The sequence below is a fragment of the Schistocerca cancellata genome, chromosome 3, assembly GCF_023864275.1.
Source record: "Schistocerca cancellata isolate TAMUIC-IGC-003103 chromosome 3, iqSchCanc2.1, whole genome shotgun sequence".
Classification (NCBI taxonomy): Eukaryota; Metazoa; Arthropoda; class Insecta; order Orthoptera; family Acrididae; genus Schistocerca; species Schistocerca cancellata.
This window is the reverse complement of record NC_064628.1, coordinates 149236876-149262693: the sequence shown is the minus strand read 5'-3', so window position 1 is coordinate 149262693 and position 25818 is coordinate 149236876. Positions and strand designations below refer to the sequence as shown.

At 41.3% G+C, this 25818-nt stretch overlaps 1 protein-coding gene and 1 non-coding gene across 3 annotated transcripts in view; both read right to left on the bottom strand.

Moving 5' to 3' along the window:
- Positions 1-25818, bottom strand: part of LOC126174770 (receptor-type guanylate cyclase gcy-19) — a 492286-nt gene that overhangs the window by 398916 nt on the left and 67552 nt on the right. The gene's annotated exons all lie outside the window — the stretch shown is intronic.
- Positions 17308-17380, bottom strand: Trnaa-cgc (transfer RNA alanine (anticodon CGC)). The gene has a single exon. It is a non-coding gene; the product is annotated as a tRNA-Ala (tRNA).

Here is a 25818-nt window from a genome sequence, read left to right as displayed (position 1 = left end):
GGCTTGGATTGTCTGGAGGTGGGGAGTCCAGGAGAGGCGACGGTCGAGGGTGACGCCAAGGTACTTAAGGGTGGGGGTGAGGGCGATAGGACGGCCATAGATGGTGAGATAGAAATCAAGGAGGCGGAAGGAAGGGGTGGTTTTGCCTACAATGATCGCCTGGGTTTTGGAGGGATTGATCTTGAGCAACCACTGGTTGCACCAAGCAGTGAACCGGTCAAGATGGGATTGGAGAAGGTGGTGGGAGCGCTGCAGGGTGGGGGCAAGGGCAAGGAAGGCGGTGTCATCGGCAAACTGGAGAAGGTGGACGGGGGGGGGCGACGGCGGCGGCATGTCCGCTGTGTACAAAAGGTACAGAAGGGGGGAGAGGACGGAGCCTTGGGGCACACCGACGGAGGGGAAAAAGGTGTAGAAATCTGTGTTATCGATGGTGACATAGGAAGGACGGCGGGAGAGAAAGGAGCCGATCAGACGAACGTAGTTAATGGGAAGGGCGAAGGTTTGGAGCTTGAAGAGGAGACCGGAATGCCAGACGCGGTCATAAGCACGCTCGAGGTCCAGGGAGAGGAAGATAGCGGAGCGACGCGAATTAAGCTGTTCGGAAAGGAGATGAGTAAGGTGGAGGAGAAGGTCGTCGGAAGAGAAGGAAGGCCGAAAACCACACTGGGTAACGGGAAGGAGGCGGTGCTGGCGGAGATGCTGGTGGATGCGACGGGTGAGGATAGATTCCAGGACCTTGCTGAAGACCGAGGTAAGGCTGATGGGACGGTAGGGGGAGACGGCGGACGGCGGTTTGCCAGGTTTAAGGAACATGAGGATACGGGAGGTTTTCCACAGGTCGGGGTAGTAACCGGTGGACAGGACTACATTGTGGAGCCTGGCCAGGGTGGTGAGGAAAGAGACAGGAGCTTCACGAAGGTGACAGTAGGTGACACGATCGTGACCAGGAGCGGTGTTGCGTTTTGTGCGGAGTGTATCAATCAGATCCTGTGTGGTGATGGGGGCATTGAGTTCCGTGTGTGCAATGTTGCCGTTTGTCATAATTTTGACGTCCTAAACAAATAGCTCTATTCCTTGTGATTTTAAACGAGTACGGACTGGGTTTACAGTTCTAAAATAATGGTAGTGCTTGTCACTCTGTGAATATCGGGTGGTATAGTTAAATATTCCATTTTTAACATATTATGACATGGAAACTAACTACCGTACGAGTACCAAACTTGGTAGCATTAATGTGGAGAGTATCGGGCGCACGATTTCCATCCGTCACAGCGCCACCGTCCAGTTACAACTATGGCCACCAGGTGCCGTGGTCAGTCATCATGATGCATAGTGTCACACACCTGACCAGTCGCAGTGCGCTTGTTGACGTGTCAACATGAGCTTGGACAAACGGAGCAGGGCATTATTGGTGAAGCTCTGTTATCAAAACAACAGCAATGCTACAGCTGAACTTCGGCAATATAGCCAGGTGAAAGGATTACGGAAGGGTCTTCTTTCTCCACCTTCCGTGCAGAGCATGGCGAAGAAGTTCGAATCAATTGGAGAACAGGGCGTCACTCTGGGGAGAGACCGACGACCGGTTGCACCACAGGTGGTTGATGCAATTGCTGTTGCTATGGCAGACAATGCTGCACACAATTTCCGATCGTCAGGCAGTGCAAAAAAATGGCTCTGAGCACTATGGGACTCAACTGCTGAGGTCATTAGTCCCCTAGAACTTAGAACTAGTTAAACCTAACTAACCTAAGGACATCACAAACATCCATGCCCGAGGCAGGATTCGAACCCGCGACCGTAGCGGTCTTGCGGTTCCAGACTGCAGCGCCTTTAACCGCACGGCCACTTCGGCCGGCCAGGCAGTGCACCTTTTGTGTCACAACAGTTGAACAGCCCATGGGTCCACTGTACGGGTGCTTCGAACCATTCTGAAATGGTATCCATACAAGATCCATATCGTACAGCACCGTGCACCACATGACGCACAACGACGTATTGACTTCTCTCTCCACTTTCTCTCAAGGATTGAAGTTGACGAGGACTGGCACTGGACCATCCTTGGGCAGGCGAAGCTCATTTTTCTCTGACGGTTGAAGTGAACACATAGAATTGCCGAGTATGGGGATCTTCATCTCCAGCCACTGTGCATGAAGTTCCTCTGTATGGTTCATCATTGGCCCATTCTTTTTTGAACAGGTTGGCGCTCAAGGACCAAAGACGTGCAGTGTGACAGGCCAGCGTTACCGCGATATGGTACTTCAGCATGACATACCCGCCCTACAGGAAAGAGACAGTTTTCATGCACGATGGGGCCCCACCTGCTTCTCCCAAACACACTTGGAATCGATCGAATTATTAGCTGATCGTTTCCAAATGCTTGGCCGGCACGACACCTGATCTCACTTCCTGTGAATTCTCGTTGTGGGTCTACCTAAGCGATAGGGTTTACCAGGGGAACAGTGACACATACACTGATCTGAAGTGCAGCATATCAAGAGAAGCAGCCAACACTCCTACGGACATGCTTTGTTCTGCTGTGAGGAATGCAACCCTACGTTTTCACACCCTTCTAGACACTGATGGGTGCCATATCGAGCCAGTTTTGTAGCAGTAATGGTACCGGTATGTAATGGTATGATATACCGTCGCAGCACATTAAAAGTGATTCAGTTGAATTGATTCTGCATTATTTCTCTTCCCCTTGTCCTTGACATTAACGGTACCAAGTTTTGTACTCGTACGGTAATTAGTTTCCGTGTTGTAAGTTGTTAAATAGAGGACGTTTAATTATAATCACCCGGTATATTTAGGAGTGGCGCTACGAGATCGTATGAAATAAAACGGGTAGCTAACATCAGTCATGGGGAGGGCTACTGACAGATTTGTTGCGAGGATTACGGGAAAGTGCAGTGTACAGGTATCATTAAAGTAACAACATACGACGCTATAACGCCAAATATTCCAGCGAAACTGACGTAAGACGTCGAAGAAACATATACGAACTACATCAATCGTAAGATATGGGTATAAGGAGTAACAAAGACTGAATCTAGTCTGGTGGCGTTGTGGACACATGTTGTGGTAAGTGAAAGAAAGACGCAGCAGAGACGAAGGTGGGATCATTTCAGAGACTGTATGGGTCGCAAATACGCAGATCCACTGGCATAAGCGATTTTAACAAAGGGCAGATTGTTATGGTCCGGCACCTGGGGGAGTACATATCGGAGCGGCGAAGCTGCCCGGATGTTCGCGTGCTACTGTCACAAGCATCTATGGAAGGTAGTTGAAGAAAGATGATCTACGAGTGAACGGGACAGTCTTCTACACGTCACCTCAAGTGGAGGTCGGACTCTTACCCGCTCTGTAAAGCAGTATGGGCGGCGATGTATGACGGATATGACGACTGATGCAGGCAGAAGTGTTTAGAAGCCCACTGTTCAGCAAACACTGTTGGGCGTGAGGCTTCGCAACAGGCGACCCTGGGGTCTTCCCATGTTGAGCCAAGTACATCGTCAATTACGACTTAAGGAGGAAAAGGATCATCGAGATTGGACCGTAGATCAGTGGGCATGTGTGAACCGGTGCAATATGTCACGTTAATGATTACAGCAGGTCGATGGTTGTGCACGGATACGCCGTCTACTTGAAACGTGCACCGAGCAACTGAAGCTGGCCGGTGGGGGTGGGGGGGTGGGGGTGGGGGGGTGGGGGTACAATGCTATGACTAACATTTGCCTAGGCTGCCATGGGACCTGTGGTAGTCATCGAGGGCACCATGACAGCTCTGGACCACGTGAACGTTATTGCGGTGGACTACACGAACGTTATTGCGGACCTCCTACATCCCGTCATACTTGGTGATTTCGTTAACTGCGGTAGCATCATACATTAGGACAACTGTCTGTGTCACAAGGAGAGAATCGTGCTGTAGTGGTTCGAGGAGTGTGATGATAAATTCCCTCTGATGTCTTTGCTACTTGACTTGTTGAATCCATTCCACGGTCCTGTACTGGTTGCAAAAGGGGGTCAAACACGCTGTAAACCCGGTGGTCACAATGTTTTGGCTCTTCAGAGTTAAATTGGGGTCTTTCAGGACGAAAAGTAAATGATTTAGAAGGTGTTAGTATAGACTACTTCGAATAAAATATTATATATTACTTGTGTCCCACTTTTATTAATTATGGAGATACTGCTGGTTACAGAGATAAGTTTTCATTTTACTTGTTGGTATTCCAGTTGCTTTGAAGTATTACAGAGGCAATGCTTCGCAGTTGCTAAGTACGCTTAGGAACTGAATATACGAGGGCTCACTGAAAAGTAATGCCTCGACCTTCGTAACTCTTCAACAGTTGGCAGCATTGCTACACGACAGGTACTGGCTTGTCCCGTAGCCAATTCCCTACAGCTCCTGTTGGCTGGAAGCCTTAACACTGAACGGTTGTGTTGTTACAGTGTAATGTATGGAACCCTGCGCAGACGGTCCGTCAGTGCGATATCAGCAACGTTCAGCCATTAAATTCTTAACAGCAGACGGTGTCACCCAAAAGGAGATTCATCAGAGAATGAAAGCAGCTTACGGTGATTATGTTGTGTGAGTACTGTGTGTCGCTGAGCGAGTAAGTTTAAAGATGTCGAGGAACATCTGACCTGCGTGACAAACAGAGAGTTGGACGTCCTGTGACAGCAAAATGTTGACAGATTGATTCAGGACGATCGTCGTATCCCTCAGAGAGGAACTGCAAGTACAAACGGCATTTCACAAGAACGTGTGAGTCAAATTATTGCTTTGCTTGGCTATCGGAAGATCTGTGCACCACAGCAGAACTTCAGAGACTGAATTTCACCACCATATGGCATCCCCCATACAGTCCAGATTTAGCACCATCTGACTTCCATCTGTTCCCGATAATAAAAGATCTTCGGGGACATCATTACGCTTCTGATGAAGACGTTGAGAGAACTGTGAGAGTGTGGTTGCGGAAACAGAGTGTCGACTTCTTCCGTGACGGCTTCAGAAAACTACTTCATCGTTGGCAGAAACGTATCCAGTTGGCTGGTGATTATGTGGAAAAGTGAATATCGTTAATTAAAGATCACATTCTAAGGATTATTTCTGCGTTTGATTTATTAAAATATTCCCATAAAAACCCAGTTAACGAAAGTGGGGGCTTTACTTTTCATTCAAGCCTCGTACATCCTAAACTCCTTCCCCTCCTCCTTCGCCTCTCCACTCCGTCGCTCTCTTTCTCTGGCCTCTTACCTCTCCCTCTCTCAACTTCAGCCTTGTTTACTGAAAATGAAAACGGAATCTTGACGGGAATTGCGGTCGTATAAAATGAATGGGTAAACCGGTTAGGATGATCCGTGTGCTGGGTACGAGAGATGCCTCTCCTGCTGGTGGAGCTGTGAGGATACTAACTTCAATGACAGTATTTGGCATAGTTTTAATCTGTGAATCGTGTAGGACTAAAAAGTTTCGGACGGATCAGATTATGTAGTAATATTCTAATCATAAGCCGATAAGCCATAAATACAACTTCCCTATATTCTGTAAAACTGACGACAAAAAATAAAACAAAACAGAATATTCTTGTGAATACAATTTATGTATGAAAACATATATAAGGAGAAAGAATATATGTGGGAGAAGTAATTTATCTGTTGGTTTAGAGGCCCTCATATCGTATCTGAATCTGACGCGAGAAACAAACAGGAACTGCATATTTTCACAAAACAGCGCAGCATTTCCCTACTCGCAGTTGGTTTTGACAAAAAACCTTCACAGTATGGTTTAAAAATATATATATGAGAGCCCCTGTCCTTATGAACAATTTTTAGAATATTGCATAAAATCCGAAATAAATCTGTTAAGAAAGTAAATTGGTCAAGAACTTTTCGAGATTTTTGGTAACATCGTTTTCTGCTTTATATTTATATATCATATACTATATTTAAAAACATGTGTATCCTATGTCCATTCGAATGTTCATTAGACTATCGTGTAAAAAATTGAGGTAAATCGTCCAAAAATTTTGGAGATTTTTGTTAACAACATTGTCTATGTCTGTCCGAACGTTTCGTAGACTATCACTAAAAGGTTGAAGTAAATAGGTCAAGTACTTTTCGAGATTTTTGATAACAACGTTAAACATCGACTCGTATTTATGTAGTAATACAGACTGTCATTTTTGTTTAGAAGGCCATGTTCAGAAGTTGTGCTTGAATTTACATAATTGAATTTTTCGACTGTAATTTGCTGACCAATTCTATTGTGTTATTTAAGTAAGCTGCAGTTATTTACAATCACTGAGCATGCCGAAATGATATTCGTGTTTGTATTTTGTAACGGAAACAGTACTGACTGATGCTTGTCGAGAATACGATTAACAGCCGCAAGGCAGCAGATTAAAGAGTGTTTACTTGTATTTTTTTACTGAACTGCGTGATAGTGGTGCAGTTGCCAGCATGATCCCAATCCTTATCAGTCATTTACGGCGAATCAGCACTTTCGAGAAGGAGAGGAAAGTACTTGTATAAGAGCGCTTCTCTGTAAATATGTGTATGGTACACTGTTAGTTGACTGAGCTTGTTATGTTACCGGATAGTCTTAGATGGCTCCGTTATCTAGACTTTCTGGAAGAAAACAGACTTCCATTGTTGTTGGAAGAGATTCTTTTAGGTGCATGGACGGGGCCCCCGTACATTTTAGTTTTAAAGGGACGCGTCATCTAAACCTATTATTCCCCAGAAATGTATTCGCAAAATTTTTTGTCCCTACAAAATGTTACACCCAGGTATTTGTATGTGTTGATCGATACCAGTTGTAACTCAGTGGTACTGTAGTCGCAGGATACCTTCTTTTTCTTCTTCTTTTAAGTGCACATGATAAAAACACGCAGTGGCACATCTAGAAAGGAAACAATATACTCGTACAAGTTAGGAAGCCAGCCGAAGCAACAGTCTATGACGGAGCGAGGGGACACATGAAATTACCAGCTACGTATCTTTTAAACGTTACCGAATAAATAGTCAGAGAGAAGTGACCACAGAACGACAAGAGGCCTCCAGATATAACGCCAAAGATAATACCAAAGTGAACCCGGTGCTGATTCTTAACTTCAGGCACGAGGAAAAAAGTCGATGTTCCAGGATAATGACGAACACTATGAGACCCTCGCTTTCAGCGACGACTATTAAAGGAAACATCCACGTCATATTCGTCTGGTCGCATCTCCATTGTGCGACTGTGATGAAGAAAAGGACGTCAATCACACTTTTTGCTGCATGAATAGATACAACGCTAAAAGACACTTCCATCGGTTGCTGTTTGCCGACATGTTACAGTAATGCTCTACTTGAAAGACTTGAAACTTTATAACCTTTTTTGTTTGCAGGAGCAGGTCAAAATCTAATGTGACTCTGCTGTAATTTTATTTTTCTGATGATGCGTGATGTGTTAAATCCAATGAGTTCGTTGCTCTTCAATGTGTTTAATCTTATGTAAACTGACGGGAAAAAAGTCGCAACACCAAGGAGTTGTGCGACATAAACGAAATTTGGCAGGCGTGTTTCTACAACTGAAAGATGATATCTGTTCAGATTTCGCTGCAGGCGCTTAAGAGTGACGCTAGTAGCGTTACTGTGAGAATGCAAATCAGGCTTCCTTTACGTACACGCTGTAACGGTCGTGAGCTAAATCACCTTTGAGATTGGACGTGGTGAGTTGATGTTAGGCAAGATAAAAGGCGTAGATGTTGTATTGAGTAAATGCATTTCGGAAATCGAGAAATGCTGCATCTATCTGACCGCCCTGACCCATGGCTTTCAAGACGCCACGTGAGGAAAGTACGATTTGTGTTTCACATGATCGATAATTTGGGAATCCATAGTGGTTGTCCGGGAGGGGTACATTCTGTTGGAGATACCTCATTACTTTGAGTTCGGAATACTTTATAAGATTCTGTAACCTATGAATATCAAGGATACTGGATGTTCTGCTATACTTCTTATAAACGGGTGTGGCCTGTGCTTTCTTCCAACTATTGAACACGGTTTTTTGTTTAAGGAATCTAGTGGATTATGTTTAAACAAGAGGCTAACTCAGTCGCAATTTCGGTACAGAATCTGATAGGGATTCCATCAGGCAATGGAATTTTGTTCAATTTTAGTGAATTCGTATATTTCCCAATATCACTGACACCAATATCTACATCACCCATGTTTGCGGTGGTGGGAGAATTAAATTGGGAATTTACTGTGCAAACGAACATTTGAAAACGGAGTTCAACATTTCTTGCTACCTTGAGTTTGAGATTCCATCGTCCATAAGCGAGGCTTGACGCACTGTCCTCATAGGTGTCCGCAGGGGTGGAGGGAGGGGGCTGTAATGAGGGAGTAGTTACTTCTCCTGGAATCTGGGTAGAGACATTCAATCATTACAGTATTTTCACGGATTTCCAGAAACGATTGTGTGTGATTCGACTAAAACTCGAATGCACTGGCAAAAACATTGATATTAGCAAGCTCTACATAGCTTCAGTTTGTTTCCTTGTTCACGCTAAACTATACAGTTTTCTCGTCGCAGCGGTGGTCTCGCTGTTTCGCGCATGATGGATGTGAAACTTTATAGAATCTGCCGAAATGAGGTCATCATTTTACCCCTCTGTCTATTGCTCGTACATCCCCTATAAAGTTGCAGAAAGGGAGAATTCAACATTCCTCATAAAGTAAATACGGTCCTAGTTACCCTTCCCTTACCGCATAAATTAATAGCAAACGTAGTTTACCATTTGTCTGAGGACAAAGAAGAGCTGACTAGATACGCTAAGAATGCATTCATGGCAGGGCGATTGTAGTACACTCTGTACGACACCGTCGTGTAATACTGTGGGTACGTTCGTGTATTCGTATAGGGACCCAAATGAATCAGCTGAAATTAAGAAATACTATTTGCTGCACTAGACGTGAGGAAAAAAGTATGAAACTTCATGGTCGAATAGTTCACATCTATAGGAGTTGGAACATTCCCAAATCCTAAGGAGTGCAACTGAATGCGACATGCAATCATATAGTTATATGGGCTCGAATGCTGCAATCCATTTGCTCTCGGACAGTCAACTTTGTCACGCCAATCGAGGTTGTGATTTTTAACTAACTTTGTCTTGTCGACATTTTGGTTTAAAGTTTATGTATTTTTAGAACGTTTTCACTCTCCAGTCCAAGAAGTGGAGCGGGCTGTTTGAGATCCGGCCAATTAAAGAGATAAGATTATATTCAGCCAATTATTCAAGAGGCTGATAGTGGGGCAGATGGGGCTGTGGTCTAGAAATAAATGGGAGTGGATTACCATTTCTGGCATTCGTCTTACAACCAAGAAAATACTCTCAAAGGACCTTGGTCGGAGCTGGGAGAGTGGAATAGTATTGCTTTTGGGGTATTGTCCTTCGTCGAGGGTGCTGACGCAACCGCAGGTTAAAATGTTCAGCACGTTTAAAGTGTATGTATGCTATTGAACTCTGTGTAATGCTTGTACTGTAGCAAAAGCATTAATTTCTTTATCACTAATAGTCAAAAAGCAACGTCTGCGACTAAGCTCAGCGCTCTCACACTCACAGCATTATTTTGTGAATTACTAATATTAACAACATGCTGGAATGCTGCGCGTTCACTCTATCATATGGGAAGTATGAGAATGAACCCTAGATTACTACACCCCCGTAAAATTTACGGTTGTGTTAGTGTATGCAAAAGGACATTTTCTACATAATTTGGTATTTTACATACCACTGGAAATCTAATAAGTATAATCAGTTATGCCTAACCTACAATTTATGACTTCCTTTGATTAAACTTTGGACTAGTAAACTTTTCGATGGTTTAGTAGCAATATAAAAATAATAACAGGTACGTGTTCGTGATTAATTTCATTGAAACCGGGACTCGTTAATATGATGCACTTTGGCGTCCTATAGATCGTCCAGATTAATGCAGACTGGATTGTAGCACGAATCTTCTAGCTTATTTGGGAGAACAGTATTGTTATTTTCTAAAGCTATTAATGAAATCTACTTACGGACCTACCGCACATTTTTCATTAAATCGCTGTCATATCACATCGACGGATTCCGGTCGATCTATAGCGTGAGAGTAATGAATTTAAACGAGGTTTCAGCACTCGCCGAGAATTTGCAGCGACTTCGACGAACTGTCAACCTGATTCTCCAGGGACTTGTATAACCACTACATTATTCATCGAAAGCAGTTTTTCGTCGTTCAGCATACTACTCTCAAGAGGAAAAGGTTATTAACGTTAATTGCGAGTGATAAAACTTTTTCCTGTTTTTTTTTTTTTATGGCTGTGAATATAACTGAATGTTTCCACTCAAAGAACTTTAAGTAAGATCAGTGAAGCTAGCCAACAAGTACAAAGTTAACTGAAGTTGGTGTCCTTTTCTTTGCTTCCATTCCCCCTGTGAGAAGCAGTATACGAGGCTTCACAATAGCATGCCAGACTGGGAGATGAGGACCACTTAGATCAGCCCTTGGCTATTAAGTTGGTCCCACCGCTCAGTTTGAGGGCTCTTTTGGAAGGTTTTCACGTTCGTCTCGTCAGATACTGGCCGTGGGTTAAATCTGTTCCGCCCTCCGCCCTTGCACACCAGCAAAAATACAAGATTTCAAAATACATTGGTTCAGTTTTTATTATGCCATTCAGCAGTACAGAAGTAAGAAATAGAACAAATGAAAACAATGCATCACTCCATTAAAATGATCAAATGCTTTGAAACGGGAAATACGTAGCCTACTATAGACGCCGTCAGACTTTAAGATTTCCTATTTTATCGCTCTGAGGTGCGGCATTTTTTGTAGTTATTTCTGTTGGTAGTACTAGTGAAATATGCTTACCTTTCTAGGTAACAAAGTATTCCACCTTTAAAAAAATTTTGGATAACTATTAAACCTTTCTTGTACTTCCTGTCAAATTTAGTAGTTGGGGCTCAGTAAATCGTCAAATTCATCAAATCGCTGACATAAACAGTGGCAACTTTAGGGTTTTGCCCCCTCTTGGATAAATTTCTGCTTACGACCATGGTTGTCGCCTTGGCAGTCGAACCCGTCATTCAGTATATTCCTAACCTATAGCCCTGTGCTTTGTTTCACGTTTATAATACAGCAGTCTGTTTTCTCAGAAGTTTCTTTACAATGACTGTATACCAAATATTCTTCTACAACCGAACCACAGTAACCCTACATTCCACTCTCTAGAGCTAAATGATTCGAATTGCATATTGAGATACGACACTATTGCTTCTTAATCTAGCTTGCTGAAAATATAAATGCCTCATGATCATTGATATCATTTTCAGTGTGAACATCCTCAGAGAGGTTAGTTCTGTTTATTGATGTTTGATCTAATATATTTCCTTCACGAGCTGGTTTCCGCACAATCTGTCCTTGACAGTTCTCAGACAAAGTAGCTTGTAATATTTTGCAGGACGTTTTGGCACGCCCACTACTTAGAAAACTGCAATTTTCTCAATTGATTATTGGATGACTTAAGTCTCCTTAGCGAACTGAGGTCTCCTTTACAATTTTCGGTTACATCTGGGAATGAATGTGGTGGTAGATAGAAGGATCTGATTATAGTTTATGACCATCCTAGATACTGGGTCCTGCCCATACAGTCTGGCATGCAATTTTAATGTCTATATCGGTGGATATGAATTACTTGTCTACTGCGACGAATACACCACATTTCCATATACGCTTAAATTTTCCCAAAAAACTCACTACTATCAGTGTCTGGTTTTAATCAGCTTTCTGTACCTAGTATTTACGCGAGTCCCATTGCGTTTCAGGGGTGCTTCAAACTTTGGCACTTGGTCGGGAATGCTTCGGTAGGTAATCACCAGGACTTCAATACTCCCACCTGTGAGAGGAGAGGGCGCGTTCCTTTGGATCTTATACTGAAACTTCCTGATCCCCTAAGGCTATCGTTATCTGCCAGTGGTTGAAAATACTGTCTCAGTTGCAAATTTCTTTAATTATCGCGACCGGTTTCGGGCTCTCATAAGCCCATCTGCAGGTGTCGCAACTGTGTTGTGGCCCCCGAGCGCCGCGGTGGACGTGTACTAGGCCCGGTGTGCTACCTATGAGCTCAGAACAGACTCCCTGTTTTACGACTGAAGCGGTATTTTCAACCTCTGGTATAGAGCTCAGTTGCGGATGTTCTTCCAACAGGATTGTTTATCGTTATCTGGACTTAATGGAGAACAGCCTAATCTAGAAAAAAACCTTGTGTACAACCAACACACAACCAGCTACGTGATTAGCAGCCTCTGACGTATAGTGTTTGATCTACTTATAGGGATCCTATGTTTAACTCTATGGCTTAAGTCCAGGAAGTCGCAACCTAGCTTGTCACATAACCATCAGAGTCTCTGGTTCAGTCCTTCCACTCGGAACGATCAGTTCTGGGGACAATTCTGCAAATTGTGAGCTATGTTGAAAATTCGTGGGCAAAGGAGGTCGTGTCAACCATCTTTGCCAGTTGCTGGCTGGAATGATTCAGTTTTGACTCCGGGGTCCAGACAAAAGGCACCGTTTGTTGGAATGTGCGCCACAATCTGCAATTGGGTCACCTTGTTTCCTAAACGCTACAGTAATAGCCTCTTAAACATGTTGCATGTTCTTTCCCATCATTTACTGCCATTTCTCTAATGGGTACCAGCTAAAGAGAGTCTCACTTGCTCAGTTTCCGTTTCAGTGCAAGCCAGCATCCCGAAGTAAATAGCTGGTTGGGGGCTCGACAGATAATCCTCAGTTCTCCTTAGTCCCTGTCTCTCCTGCACGAGGTGCCTACCCCTACCTTCGAAACGCCACTCGCAGTAAAGTGGATGAGTGACAGATACCAGTAGAGGAGACAGGATCCAGAAGATCTTCACGTACTTTCCGAATTCTTGGTACAGGAATCTCTGGAGCCCCTATAACATACCGCTTCTCAGCAACTTCCAATCGCTTGAAAATAGTCAGGGCGATTTCCAGCTTCTTACGGAAGCCAACTAACTCATCCTGCGTTAGAGAACAGCATTCACAGTGGGACTTCATTGTGGCTGGTGCAATATTTTATAGAATAGTAAAAAAAAAAAAAATCTGAAATAAGCTTGAAGGTTCTCTTTTAATTTCTGGATCTGTTTAGGTAGAAGTATTAATAATTCTCTTCAAGAATTGAAGCAATTAGTACCAATTCTACTTAGGAAACAGACAAACGTATGATAAAAGTTACTAATTTCCTGAAACTTTTTTGGGATCATAGTTGCTGACAAAAAAAAGCGTTTATTTTCGACAAACGCAGATAATACACACTCCTGAGGAAAGCAAAAACTAAATGTAACACAGTATGGTACTTATAATAGGTGCTATAGTAACTAAATCATAAAAAGATTTACTACGAAATAGGTTACGCACAACGCTCATAACTTTCGAAAATTCTCAACAGTCTCTAGTGTGTGGTGTTTTCTATTAGCTAATATGACTGCAGTTTGTTAATCACATATCATGATTATGATAAGCATATCCTAAAAGGTGTTGTGTCTCCCGTAATGCAGATGCAACTGAACATGTGCCTGACAATAGTCCAGCAACAAAATAAAAAATACGAAGAAATGTCTTGACTGATTCACTAACTCATCATCACCCAGCCGAAACCGCTGAGGATAGAAACTTGAAATTTGGGTAGTTGTCGATCTTATAGTAGGATTCCGTTTAAGAGGGGATTTTTCGAAATTCTTCTCCCTAGGGAATGAAAGTTTTTTTGAAAATATGTCGATACTAAGGAAATTTTGAAGCTAGGACTACGAAAATTCATGCTTGGTTTCTCGGTCTGAAATAAAATACGTGTTTCAGAATTTTTGGAAATTCAACTCCTAAGGGGATGAAATAAGGGATGAAAAGTTTTATGAAAATATTTCGTTATGAAAGCAGAATCGCTTTATGATCAGAAGTCCAAACGGAAAAGACCATGCTTCTATGACCTAACTCGCATGAAAGGTTCAGAAGATGTCGCAGTTTATGAACTAAATCAAAGAGTACTGTTTAACAAGCACCACAACAACTGAGCTTAGTCTGAATAGCACAGAAAAAGAAACGGACGTTCAGTAGGCCTAATGTAAGTTTATAAAATTTTGTTGTAATTACTATGCAAAGTAATCATTTGTCCTACTGGTGATAAAATAAATATCATGTTTAAATGTGTTTCCGTGTACAGATGAAAGAATTCAGAACCGGGTGTAAGACTGGTGCTAATAACTGTAGAACCACAAATCCGATTTGTCTCTTTCTGTTTTTAACTCGCTGTATCTACAGTTTTTATCCTACAGCTCTCTTCAGTAGCGTGGAAGCTATTCCATGATGTCTTAGCAGATATACTACCATCTTGTCCCTTCTTCTTGTCAGTGTTTTCCATATATTTCTTTCCTCGCCGATTCTGTGGAGTACCTTCTCATTCCTTATCTTATCAGTCCACCTAATTTTCAACATTAACCTGTAGCACACATCTCAAGTTCTTCGATTTTCTTCTTTGCTGATTTTCCCACACAACTTAACATTCTCAGGAATTACTTCCTCAAATTAAGGCCTATGTTTGACACTCGTAGACTCGTCGTGGCCAGGAATGCCCTTTTTGCCAGTGCTAGTCTTCTTTTTATGTCCTCCTTGCTCCGTCCATCATTGGTTATTTTGCTTATAATCAATTATTCAAAATGACAGTCACAATCGCATTATTTATTTTGCCGCCAACCGGTTTCACCCCGCGATGTGGTCATCTTCAGGGCAATTTACACCATTTGGTCGCTCGCTGGAGTCGTCACCCTGTCTGTGCATGGTTGGTAACTATGCATAGTTACCAGCGAGCGACCAAATGGTGTAAATTGCCCTGAAGATGACCCCATCGCGGGTTGAAACCGGTTGGCGGGAAAATAAATAATACGATTGTGACTGGCATTTTGAATAACTGATTATAAGTAAATTAATCGCTGTTTGTCTAAAAATTTAGGTTATTCTGCTGCCTAGGTAGTAGCATTCCTTAACTTCATCTACTTCATGAACATCAATCGTGATGTCAAGCTTCTCGCTGTTCTCATTTCTGCTACTTCTCATTACTTAGTCTTTCATCCATTTACTCTCAATCAATATGTTGTACTCTTTAGACTGTTCATTCCATTCATCAGATCGTGTAATTATTCTTCACTTTCAGTGAAATAGCAATGTCATCAGCGAATCATACCGTTGATATCCTTTCAGATTGAATTTTAATTCCATTTTTGAAACTTCCATTTATTTCCTTCATTGCTTCTTTGATGTATAAATTGAACACCCTTTTTAATCCGAGCTCTTCGTTCTTGGAATTTCACGCTTATTATTTCCTCTTGGTTCTTGTACATATTGTATATTAGCCGCCTTTCTCTGTAGCTTACCCCTATTTTTCTCAGAATTTCTATCATCTTGCACCATTTTATATTGTCGAACGCTTTTTCCAGGTCGACAAATCCTGTGAACGTTTCTTGATTTTTCTTTAGTCTTGCTTCCATTATTAAGTGCAACGCCAGAATTCCCTCTCCGGTGCCTTTACGTTTCCTAAAGCCAAACAGATCCTCAATTTTCTTTTCCATTCTTCTGTGGATGCATGAGCTGTTAAGCTGATTGTGCGATAATTCTCGCACTTGACGAGTCCTGCAATCTTTGGAATTGTGTGGATGATGTTTTTCCGAAAGCCAGATGGTACATCGCCAGACTCATACATTCTGCACACCAACGTTAATAATCGTTTTGTTGCCACTTCTCCACATGATTTTTTTGAAATTCTAATGGAAAGTTATCTATCCCTTCTGCATTATTTGATACTAAGTCTTCCAAAGCTTTTATAAATTCTGATTCTAGTGGTGGATCCCCTATCTGTTCTGTATCGACTCCTGTTGTTTTTTCTAACACCTATAGACAAGTTCTCTCCATCAATGTACTCTTTCCACCTAACCGCTCTCTCCTTATTTAACAGTGAAATTCCCGTTGCACTCTTAATGTCACCGCCATTGCTTTTGATTTGACCGAAGGTTGTTTTGACTTTCTTATTTGCTGAATCCGTTCTTCCGATAATCATTTCTTCTCATTTTTCATGCAGCCATTTCGTCTTAGCGTCCCTGCACTTCAGGCTTATTTCGTTCCTAAGTGATTTGTATTTCTGTATTCCTGAATTTCCCGGAACATTTTTGCACTTTCTTTTTTCATCGACCAGATGAAGCATTTCTTCTGTTATCCATGGTTTCTTCGCAGTTACCTATAGTTTTCTTTTCAACTTCTGTGACTGCCCTTTGTGCATACCATAGGACTTTCCTTTCTCACTCCTTTGCATATTGATTCTTCCTGACTAGTCTCTTAAGCTTCAGCCTACTCTTCATCACTAATAAATTGTGATCTGAGTCTGTACCTGTTCCTGGCTACGGCTTACAATCTAGTACCTTATTTCGGATTCTCTGCTGACCAGGAAGGAATCTAACTGAAAGCTTCCCGTATCTCCCTACCTTTTCATAGTATACCTTCTCCTTTTATGGTTGTTGAGCAGAGTATTCGCTATTACTAGCTGAAATTTCTTGCATAACTCAATATTTCTTCCTCTCTCATTTCTAGTACCAAGCCCATGTTCTCCTGTAATTCTTTCTTCTGCTCCTTCCCCTACAACCGCATTCCAGTCTCCCACGACTATTAGATTTTCATCTCCCTTTACGTACTGAATTAGACATTCAGTATCCTCATTTATTTCCTCTATCTCTTCACCTTCGGTTTGCGACCTCGACAAGTATACCTGACTTGTCGTAGTCTGATTTGGTTTGCTGGCGATTCTGATGAGATCAACCCTATTACTGAAACCTTGCTTGCATGTGTTTTTATTATTATATGTTTCTTACATGTGTACCCATGAGTGACAGAGGTACAAACTTTAGGGGCAAAGATGCTATTTTTTGTAAGCAGATAGCATGAGCAGATCGAGCTGCAAAGACCACGATGATAGCAAACGGCCACGAGAAGAACAGCCGACGGTCATCTACAAATTGAATTAATGGTTAGAAGTAATCATGAGGAGGAGGAGGAGGATATTAGTGTTTAACGTCCCGTCGACAACGAGGTCATTAGAGACGGAGCGCAAGCTCGGGTGAGGGAAGGATGGGGAAGGAAATCGGCCGTGCCCTTTCAAAGGAACCATCCCGGCATTTGCCTGAAGCGATTTAGGGAAATCACGGAAAACCTAAACCAGGATGGCCGGAGACGGGATTGAACCGTCGTCCTCCCGAATGCGAGTCCAGTGTGCTAACCACTGCACCACCTCGCTCGGTAGAAGTAATAATACCGCTCAACATCGGTAAATGGTTTCTAAATAGTTTTGAATGGAATTAAGTCATTTGTGGATGAGTTATTCTTGAGGAAAGTCAACGTAGAAGAGCCCGGATGAACTTGATATTTTCAATACAGAGGTCGTGTTTATGGCTACTCGTATGAGCCACTGTGGAACAGTAGCACTCGCAGTGTGGAGTGAAATAGTCTTTTGGTACGAGTAATGACTTATTTGGCATAGCCAAAAGATAGATACTGCGAGTTCAGTCTGTGAATTCACAGTAAATGGTTAACGTGGTAGTTAGCTGAGATAACGAGGGAGATTTCACTTGTGATAGTGCAGAGTGGGAGAAGATAAAACGTGAGACTATTTCGTTGGAAGCGAGAATTCACTACCGTAGACTGTGCAGAGACCCGTCTCTGGTTAAAGAGTTGTGATTGCAAAGAATGATCATCTGCTGATCGGTAGAGTTAACTAAATTCAGTTTTGTGTGCTCCAGTTTTGCAGGCTCATTTATGGTTGAGTGTTGTAACTGTTGATTGCTGTAGGAATTTGGTGCGCTTTGATTGAATTGAGAGATCGATACAGAAATTTGTGTAACTGCGCACACACCGGGGTAATAGTGTGGTGCATTGGGATTCTACAAGTTTATTTATTTTATGTAAATTGAAGATAGAGGGGGGAGAAATTAAAGGAAAGGGAAGGAATTATTGATGTCAGAGCTATATCGGGACTTCATGCGGAATCAGCGGTGACGAGTGAAAATGTTCATATACTTTATTTATTTTCGCTTTGGTTTATTTTGCTAGCATTAACGAATTTAGGAACGTGATAATCGTTTTTTCTTTTGATGTAAAGTTCCCCCACTCAGTGCCAAGACATCGCCTCTAAAGCTGAGTAACAATTAACAGGAGTCATTTTCATAGACAAATCAAGGCTGTACGTTACTTTTTTGCTTTTAAGGAACAGGTAAGGGTCGCTATCACCCAACACCTGGAGAGCTGAAGAGGCTTTCTTTTGCTCTGATCTGTTTCAATGCTATGGTGAAAAGCGGTTGCGGCACTCGTCGACTGCTTCTCTCTACGAAAACAAAATGAAACTATGGTGCGTTAAACTAAGACGAAACTCCGACCCTTAATTCGCCCCATTATAGGAAATAAAGGAAGTGGAAGATATTTTCGCCTTTTTCGCCTTAAAGAAAGCAAAAGAACCGTTTAATGAAAATTACAAAAAGACATGTTGGGGGGGGGGGGGGGGCACTTGGGGCAGGAGAGGCACCACAGGACGTTTTAATTTCCACAAGTTCAAAAACATAACAAAATAATTTTTTACATGTGAAATTTCATCATTTTTTCACTTGCTATTGGTCGCATTTGTTGCTATAGGTACACTTTTCTTCATAAGTAAGAGAGATTCTTCGATGAATTTTGCACAGCATACGAACCGTACTTACAGGTGTATGAAACTCTAGTATTTATTAAAATTATGAAAAAATTAATGAGCTGTTATATTTTAAACTTCAATTTTATTTTTAATTATATCAATTTAAACCACAGTTGCACATGTAAAAAAATGATTTTGTTATGTTTTTGAACTTTGATTGCTATGAGTGTGAATCCTGAATCCTTCCTGGTCATGCTGACAAAGTTTTAAGACTTTATTTGTAAAAGTATAGACAGTGGAAATTAAAATGTCCTGTGGTGCCCCTCCCGTTCTGAGTCAACCCGTTTGACGTTTTACCCCCTTAAAGTAAATATTAGCGAATGATCAGTCAGAGACATTCTTTGACGTTAATATTTAGCCGGGCAAAGTCACGAAACGTCAGAGAAGTTGTAATTAATCACAAGGCTGAAGTAATATTAGCAAATAGTTCTAGTGTTAGAAAAATATAAAATATTCTTATCAGTCCACCTAACTAAAAGGTAGGAGATAAATAAAAAAGATAATAAGACTGCACCGTTACTTGTGAGAGAAATAAACGAAATAAGCACGTAGAAAAGATATTGATTTCAATACGGGAAGGAAAGAAACAAAAGAGAGATAGTCTGCAGTGAGAAAATTTTACTGTTGATTGAGCGATCTGGAACAGCTAAGAATTTTAAATTTCTTGACGTATGTAACTGATAAATATTTAAGTCTTTAAATACAATTGTATCTCAAGTAATTAGTTATTTGCTAGATTTATTAGGTAGTAACGTAGCATAGCAAGCAGAAGCCAACTGCTAATTGTGTAATTAACCGTAACATATATTCCATTTTATCCCACGTTAACGTGCAGTGCAAGGACATAGATGAATCCTCAGCGTATGTAGAAGCATCTTCAGATTATCATTTCCGTAAAGATTTATTTATTATTCGCATACTTGTTGTGAAGGAGTTACACTGAGATTCAAAATTTATTATTCGATTACAGTAATTACTTATGGAGACATTTAAGTTGTATTAATAATAAATGTGTAGAGTAGACAACGGCAGTAATTATCTGCAAAGTAGTCGGTTCAGTTAAATGCGATTTGAAAGCTGACTTTACGGAAGTAAAGAGACATTATATGGTCAGGCAACACTCACAATTTCACGCGTGCAAACAGTGTACTAGAAAACTGGATTCTCTGATCACCATCACTTCAGATGCGTTGACGAAACGGGTTGTTTGTACGACGTTAATGACACGTTAATTAAATAATATTGAGCTGGAATGGAGTAACTTCGAGTAATAATCAGAGATACAACACACATTCATAATTTTGTTGTGTGTAGTAACTGTTAACCCTTGTTATCGCACGGTAAGGAGTAACATTTACTGATACCTCTCTTGTGTGCCTGACTACGGTTTTAAGCATGCTGCTACCTTGTTTCCCTTCACGTAAGGCACTGTAAGAAACGCCAACCGTCGTTAGAACTCACGACTTACGAATCACAGGACAAGGAACAATCGAGCCGGCCTCGGTGGCCGTGCGGTTCTAGGCGCTTCAGTCCGGAACCGCGAGACTGTTGCGATCGCAGGTTCGAATTCTGCCTCGGGCATGGATGTGTGTGATGTCCTTAGGTTAGTTAGGTTTAAGTAGTTCTAAGTTTTAGGGGACTGATGACCTCAGATGTTAAGTCCCATAGTGCTCAGAGCCATTTGAACCATTTTTTGAAGTATCGATAGTTCTTATTCAGATACGGACCGGTAGTTCCGTCACAGTAGAAACAGTTAAATTATGCAAAGACTAGCAGCCATGTAAAAGGTCGCTAACGCTTTGTAATGTCTAGATTTACATATGTGCAACTGTCGTAACGACATACAAATTCGATTAAAGAAAAAAAAGAAAAAATAAAATAAAATAAATCTTTATAGTGTACAGGGAGATTGTTATTCACGTCTAAAAACCCCTGAAGCGGCTTAGATGACGCTGATACAAATAATTTAAGACACATGGGGCCGATGTCAGAAAATACCCCAAAAGTGGACGACAAATGTTGAATATGTGACGTTATCAGATGACGCACCTCGCTGCACGTGGAGCGTGTAACGTCTTATAGCAGAAGACATATTATGTAATAAAGAGAAAGCATTATGTGTCATGTTTTGTTCTTGTATAGAATTATGTACTGTTTTTTTTTTTATTTAGATAATATCTGTGCCGGCGAGTACTGAAACCGCCACAGACGATACTTATTAAATATCAAACAAAGATGATAAAATGTGACTAGTATAAATAGTACAGAACGAACATTAATTTCTCTGTCGTCTTCTTGTAGTTACGTGAGTAGGAAGAGCCTGTGACGTTACATTGTACGCTTGCGTAGCATGCTTTTGTCAAGATTGTGAGAGGGACGCCATTAGACATAGCTTTGGAAAGGTGTGTAATAATTTGATTTGTTTAAATGTTTTGAATAGAGTTACTTAGTGAAACCTTGCATTATGATTTGTAATAAGCTTGCCCGGTATTTTATCCCATCCCTTTAAGACATTTTCAGTTATTTAAATATTATTCGTGGTGCAGGGCTGCGCTACGAACGAACGAGCCGCTGCCGCGGCTCATTCAAACTGCATAAAATGAAATCAATCATACCGCAAAGAAGCGGGCAGGTAATAGTGAACTAAAATTATTTCTTTCAGCTTTCGGAATTGCAGAGCAGAACAGCAGATTTTATGATGTGTTTTACAGTTTGACGCGGGCTGGTGATAATGTATTATTAGCAGTGCAAAAAGATAATTTACCTTCGTAACATAAAAGAAATCTTGCTATGCGTAGTTCTGGTCTGGCAAACCTTATAGTAAAAACATCTTTTTCTATGACAATATGCTCATGTTCTCGTGTTAGTCGTGATACTTATTGGTGTTTTACTGTTAACAAAAATCCACTGCAAAATTTTGATGTTGAACAATCATTGCGTACTGTAACATCAGTATTGATAACGAAGTAATTTTCATTAACCTTTTCAATAACAATAAAGTAAGGAAGATATGTTGAACTTTACGGCGAGTTACAGTAACGAAAAAATGTTCCTTTAATAGAAAGCCAGATCCAGAACAATAAGAACTTAATCTATTTTGTTTTGTTGAAAATTAATGATCCAAAGAAAGTCACAGCACAGCATCACTAAAAGGTATTTCGGGGCTCTTTTCGTAGTAACATATTTTATCTCATATATTAGTTGCTACGCGAGTAATAGTAAAACAAAGCAAATAGTAAAGAGCCAGCGAAAAGCGGTTGGGGTTCACTGTCATACTCTCGCCGGTAGTGGACAGTACTTCATACCGCTCCGTTAAGCTCATCTGTTTTCACACCTTTTGCAAATATGATCTGTTATAAACGGAATATTTTTAAAATTACTGTACTTGCTGTAACTAAGCAAAAACTGTTCTTGTTTTATGTTTCTTTCCTTTCGTTACTTCTTTTTTTGTCTGCAGATTTTATTTAGTAAAGAACACATAGATCATTTACTGGTAGCGACGCAGTTTGGGAACTTATATTTATTTACATGTGACGCAAAATGGTAGGTTTTTGTTGGACTATACTTTGCAATTAACCAGGGGAGACCGCGAGACCGGAAAATAAAATAATGAATATTGTGTCAATATAAACACAATGTCTAACTCTATTCAAAGAAATACAGCCTACCAGGCCCAAGAATCGTACCCAGAATCCCAAGCGCTTAAGTCGGGCACGTAGGCACGGGGCCACACGGAGTACTTGGGTTGGGCTGGTCAGGTGCGACAGAGAGATAGGCTCCGCTGCTGCACGTACGGCGAGGTACGTCATCTAGTGTCGTGACGTCTTCAACATTTGTCAAATATTTACCGACGTTTGAGACCCATATGTCTTATATTTAATTAGCACACTTGGGTCAGCGTGACCTACTTCGCATCGGAGTTTTTTGAACGTTAATAAGAATCAGGCCGTATTATAGTCTTTTAATATTTGCTAGTGGCAGAGCACCAAACGAACCAGAAGTGCGAACTGTTCAACTGTTACTTTCGCCGAGAGCAACACACTGCAAGATGTAGACGTCTGGGGTTCCGCCAAGAGCAACACACTGCAAAATGTAGATGTCTGGAATTGAGGAGACGGAGGTGCTCGTTTTAGACTGACGTTACTCCTTTCTCGGAGCACGTGTACAGTCGTGCTTTTGAAAGGTAGCGTGGAATTAGGGCTTGTTAAGGCTGCTTTCTGTGCTCTGTCAACTCGCAGAACGGCATTGAGTGTAGCGCATCATTAAGTTCCGCTCGGGGGCCTCGTGCTCTGAGACGAGTACGGCCGTGTGTACTCTCGACGGCACACTGGGACGGCGGGCTTCTGCCAGCTCTCATTACGCCGGGGTCGCCAGCAGTGTGCGACCGTCTCGCGCCGCCTCTATAGAAACCCCTCCCTTTCCCCTCCAACCCCGGGAGACTCCGCACCAGACCTGCGGGCAGGGGTAATGGGGAAACCACTTAATGAAGCCACCCAGCCAGACGCGCCACCATGCATTAAAGTGCAAGCTCTCGGTAAATTGGGCGGCCCCGACCCGATTGGTGGTTGGCTCTCCTCCTAGCGTTAATTGATTGGGCGTTAAGAGCGTATTTCTCGGGGAAATCTAATTTAAACTCCTCGTTTGCTGCACAGACCACTTCTAAAGCGAGAGCTGCGAAAATCTACATTTTGAAAATTATATTGCAGCCTATAGATTGGATTGGATTAATATTGTCCTCCTTCTGTTCTTATTTTGCTCTAATATTCTGATGTTTACATAAGTACTACACATCATATTCTCTATATGTAATAGTCATGCTTAATATGTGTCAACCGTAAAACTGTTTCTCTCTACTATTATTTTCTACTCCAGCTACTTCTTGGCTCACTAGCATGTGCCACTCTTATTTACAGAAACTGTTTCTTTTTTCTTAATAGATTCATCTTCTCTTACATGGATACTTTATAAAAACTACAAGTTTAGGTCAAACACCAGATGATCCTATGCAAAAAATACCATAATTAGTCACAATGATTATAAACGGAAAGCGCCGGCCGCTGTGGCCGAGTGGTTCTAGGCGCTTCAGTCCGGAACCGCGCTGCTGCTGCGATCGCAGGTTCGAATCCTGCCTCGGGCATGGTTCTGTGTGTTGTCCTTAGTTTAGTTAGGTTTAAGTAGTTCTAAGTCTAGAGGACTGATGACCTCAGATGTTAAGCCCCATAGTGCTTAGAGGCATCTGAACCATCTAAACGGAAAGCCATTCCAAACAAGAAAGAAAATACAGAAAATGTGTCCAATCATAATCATTTACATCTAGATCAACGCCACACATTTACTATAGCAATATTATAGCATGCCTGAAAGAATCAGATTTATACATAAGACAGCATAACATGGCGAAGAATATGGCGAGACTGGAGCGGCATATTCTCTTACATCTAAAACAGAGTCGAAGATTACAGAAGTCATTTTAGAGATGATCTCTCTATTTTTTGTGATACAAAGCTTGTGCTACTTCCGTCTAGCTACATTCTTCGCCCTATTAACATATAAAGATGTTAATATCCAGAACTATATAATTTACAAGTGATATAGGCTATTACCGTCTTCTGCGATTCTAATAAAACTCTTGTTTAGACGACATGCATTTAACTTCACTTCAAAACATGTTCAGTAGTTACTGTAACAATGTGATATCTCTTAAAAATCTGTTTGCCAAGATCGTAAACAGTTCTCATGTTTTAATTTACAACTATTAAATCAAAATTATTACTCGTGATACCTTGTTTCCTATTTCATTCCTAATGTTCTTCAACATACAGGGTTTACTACACTGCAGATCAATAGCATTTAACTTTATTTTCGTTGTCATGTTGCGTAGATCGACAGCACGTATACTTTGTTTTTCGTCTTATGCGTGTGTGTGTGTGTGTGTGTGTGTGTGTGTGTGTGTGTATGCGTCGAAAAATATAAATGCACACACGGAGGAGCAGATAATGCTTCCATGTTTCCAAGTTTGCAAATAACAGAATAAAAGGCGACCGCAACCTGTAACATCAAGACAAAGTATGCGAGTTGTATGTAGATCTACACATAAGAACCAAAAATATATACAGTGTCAGCCAAATGGAGTGTACTGAAAACGAACATATATGGACATTGCCCTATTTATAATGGTTTAAGAGAGGTACTGAACATTTGTTTTTGGGCTAGTGTCGCGCACGTATGGGTGTTACTCACCCATCCTCTTCAATGTTTTATTCTAGCTCAACCTACCTCATTGCTTTCAACCTCTGTGTATGTTTATGGCTTCTGCGATGGTAGTCGAAGAATACCTTCGGAGTCTTCTGAAATGCCACAATGAAGAGTACTTACCTGAGTCTCTCAATTGGTACTTTGTAAAAGCACATGCTGCAATATTTATTAACTGTTGTAGATGTGTAAACCTGACGATGTATTGAATAATACCGAAAATAAATAACAATGTACATTAAAGGTGTTCTGCCTCTGAAACCACTAGGAATAGGGCATATTTCCATACGAATATTTTTGCTTCAAATGCTAGTTCCTGTCATATCCCTGAATATTCAACATTCCTCCTGGGGCACCCAGGTCAAGAATTTGCGTTGCAAACGTGTAGAAACAAAATCTTATGAATATAATAGTGTCCAAAAAATTTTCGCCGGCATTGTGATACATTCACGCATTTACACACATTTCATAACTCTTAAAGTACGATTCTTGGTTTCCAACATCCTTTTTCACAAGTCAAGAGTCCCTACCCACTATTCATTACTCCTTACCTTATTACACATATACGTATTCATCGACACTCTTCAATATTTCACAAAGCAGGCGTGTACCCCCCTGAGGATTATTGTAATTATACCTTCAGGTGTTACAGATTACAGCAATGGAATGAAATGTATCACGGAAAACTTTCTTTGTAATTCAAAAATCTTTAAAAATAAATGTTTTAAGTACAAAATTAA